The 3,575-nt window shown below is 29.7% G+C and overlaps 2 non-coding genes across 2 annotated transcripts; one reads left to right on the forward strand and one right to left on the reverse strand.

Annotated features, from left to right (window-relative positions):
- The first annotated feature begins 1,135 nt into the window (after positions 1–1,135).
- Trnav-aac (transfer RNA valine (anticodon AAC)) lies at positions 1,136–1,208 on the forward strand. The gene has a single exon. It is a non-coding gene; the product is annotated as a tRNA-Val (tRNA).
- Positions 1,209–3,237: 2,029 nt separating this feature from the next.
- On the reverse strand, positions 3,238–3,310 carry Trnav-aac (transfer RNA valine (anticodon AAC)). Its single transcript has one exon. It is a non-coding gene; the product is annotated as a tRNA-Val (tRNA).
- Positions 3,311–3,575: the final 265 nt, after the last annotated feature.

Raw genomic sequence — 3,575 nt, forward strand, 5'->3', positions numbered from 1 at the left:
TAATTGTGATTTTTTATGCCTAATTTCTGAGTTTTATTTCCTGTAATTTATGGAGTTTTATTTCTAGCTAATTTCTAGGTTTTTATAAATAAATTGTGGATTTTTAACTAATTCCTGGGGTTTCTAGCTATTTCATGGGTGTTTTTAGCTAAATTATGTGTTTTATAGCTAATTTATGGGATTTTATATCTTATTTCGGGGTTTCCAGCTAATATCTGGGTTTTCTAAGCCAATTTCTGGGCTTTTATAACTTAATTGAGGATTCTTTACTAATTCCAGGGTTTTCTAGATAATATATGGGGTTTTATAACTAACTTATGAGTTTTCTAGCTAATTTCCGTGCTTTCTAACTAATTTCTGGGTTTTCATATCTAATCTGTGGGTTTGTCTAGCAAATTTTCGGGCTTTTCTACCTAATTTTAAAGTTTCTCCAGCTAATTTCTGAGTTTTTCTGATAATTTCTTAGATATTCCACCAAATTTTTGGGTTTTTCAGGTAATTTATGGGTTTTTCTAGCTAATTTAGGTGTTTTATTCAAAGATTATTTCATTTAAATGAATGGGGAATTCCTCGATATTTGATGATTCCAATTTAGGTGAAAATATGGAAAGATACAGCAGGATAAAATAAATGAATCATTAGAAATTCATTACAAATTGTAGAATTTCACTTATCTCATTAATTTTCATACAGTAATGCATAGATATGAAAACAAAATTTGTCATTTGCATTAAAGAAGTTATGTATATAATCGAAATCCTCAGTGTCGATTTTCTTTTCAATTTTCACCGGAAACTACTGAATGAAACGAATGAAAATCCAGATAAAATATTTGTTTTTTTTTTAAATTCAATTTTCACTAAAGCTATATTGAATATCGGAATCTCCTTATCTGCCATCAATTTATAAATCCATTCAAATCCGGATCTGTTTGGAGCGATTTAAACGGTTTATCTGTTGTCGCCGACAACTTTTTAAATGATCAGAAACGTGTGAAACTTTCGTATTTTTTACATCATTGCCAATTTCATTAAATATTACTTTATATTATGTTTTATATTATGAAATAAATAATTTTTTAAAAATAACTTTCAATTTTTGTTATTTGTACGATTTATTTTTTTATATCTACAACGTTTCCGTGGTGTAGTGGTTATCACATCCGCCTAACACGCGGAAGGTCCCCGGTTCGATCCCGGGCGGAAACATCGTTTTTCTAAATTTTCAATAATTTTTTTTCATTTAATATGTCAACACACTTCTAGATATAAAAAAATTAACGAATCTGTCCAATTCGATGTTATTATAAATAATAAGACAGTTGTTTGGTTCTGTATTAACCTTAAGGCTGCTTGAAAACATGCAATACCCTAACAATATTTCTTGCGCATGCGCAGATAAAGCTCAGCTGATTGTTTAATGCAAGATCTTGCAATAAAAATATTAGAAATAGAATTGAAACCAATTAAAAATGAATCGACTACCTGATGAAGACGTGAATCATTTTTAATAATGAAATTTCAATCTCGCATTCCCCATGTTCGACGAGTGCTACTGAAATTAACCAATTTGTAGTGTATACTAATCCACTCGACGGTATTTTCATATTATTATGTATTTTTACCAATAATTTTTGTTTTTAAGTATGCACCTAAAACACTACACAATATAAAAGCTATTTGACTATTTTTTTTATTTTTGTTAGATTCGTTGGGGTGATTTATTACAAACAAAACCTCCCTCGTATTGTTTGATTTAAAAAATAAACCTAAGAGTTGGTTCAAAACCAGCAGGGTTAGTTTTAGTAACTTTCGTTCTCAGCAGTTGGCGGCCCTGCTTGTGACATTCAGCGCTGCCATCTTGACGTTTATTTTACTTCGTCTTTAAGTAAATAAGTAAAACCATCAATCTTGTCAATATGAGTTTAGAACATGCAAATTACTTCAATTAAAATATAATTTCTGGCTCTTTTGGAAGCTATATCAAAACGAACCTGTTCCGAAAACGACTAAAACGGTTACAAGTGATGACGTCGCTTGATTGACTAATTATATATACTTCAAAGACAACCCTCGTATATATAGATACCGGTTCATTCGAAGTAAGTTCGGAATCAATTTGGAGTTGTTTCTTTTTGGGGGGAGTTGGTGCTTTGATGAGGTTATACCTTGTTAATGTAAGACGGAATCAAATAGAAGGGGAATAAAGGGCTGTCGTTTGGAATAATAACATATCGATTTAGAAACATGAACGTTACATAAAGACTTTTCACCAATTGTATTTCGTATTTAATTAGATGATTTTTGAAAAGAAAAAATGTTGTTTAGCTGCTTAAGTCGCGAACCTCGTAACTAAAATTTTCTACTAGATACAAAAAACTTGATTAATTAGCACGGAGTGCGATTAGTTTTAAACAAAATGGCGGTCTCGAGTTACGATGTTTTCTATTTAAACTTTTAAATTGTCACGAAATTTATTTCACAATCATAAATTATTTAAAATGTTGATAAAATCTAAGTTACGTGGTTCAATGTCATTACTGTCAATGTCAGTTGTCAAAATGAATACTTCCGAAACGCTTTCTTGATGTGAGCGCCATCTTAATTTGTTACCTTTCAACTAGACTTAGTATTATTTCGATGAATTGTTTTTAGATTTTTTTAGTGTACCTTTAAAAAAATATTTCGTTCCGGTCCTGATTCAATAAAAACTTTTGTTATAAGTTTCGGAAGTTCTTTAGGCAGAAGTTTCGTTATTTGTACATCGACTGGGAATTAATATCAAGTAATTGATTATTTAATGAAACGAAAAAGGTCGACAACCCTTGTTTCATTTATCATCGAAATTATCCCTTCAAAACTCATATTTATGTCATACGTGCTCACGTTAAAAAGTCGATTAAAAAAAAATTTTCGTCAAAATCACGTACCGAATTAATCTTACAAACACATGATTTACAACGCATATTTGCATTTTATATACCTCTCCACAATTACATCGGATGATATTTTTTACAGACATACTGTAGATAGAAACTAACCAGATTAAACCGGAAATTAGACGAATAGAAATCGCCCTCTATCCAATCTAGATTCATCTCTAAAAAGACGAATACGTGATCGATTCTTTATTCGATTTTAGCTCAGTATTTCGATTAAAAACAATGTCATTATTAAATTTTTTTTGAAAAATATATTTACAAGATATTATTTGGATCGAATAAAAATAAAATAAAAGTGTTTCCGCCCGGGATCGAACCGGGGACCTTCCGCGTGTTAGGCGGATGTGATAACCACTACACCACGGAAACTACATTTTATATCCTACTATAAATAAACCATGTCCTACATTAAAATAACAATGAATAAAAAATATATTTTATTTAAATGATTTTATTACAATACATTGGTTTTATAAAATAAATTAAAGATGATCGATAATTTTCTATTATTCACATTTTTATTAATTTTAACTAATCTAACATTCCGAAAATATTTTGAATGGCAGCAGACTGTGACATTTTTGACATTGATTTATTTTGGATTATTATTTTCTATAAAATGAAAATGATTTGA

The sequence above is a fragment of the Diorhabda carinulata genome, chromosome 3, assembly GCF_026250575.1.
Source record: "Diorhabda carinulata isolate Delta chromosome 3, icDioCari1.1, whole genome shotgun sequence".
NCBI classification, from domain to species: domain Eukaryota; kingdom Metazoa; phylum Arthropoda; class Insecta; order Coleoptera; family Chrysomelidae; genus Diorhabda; species Diorhabda carinulata.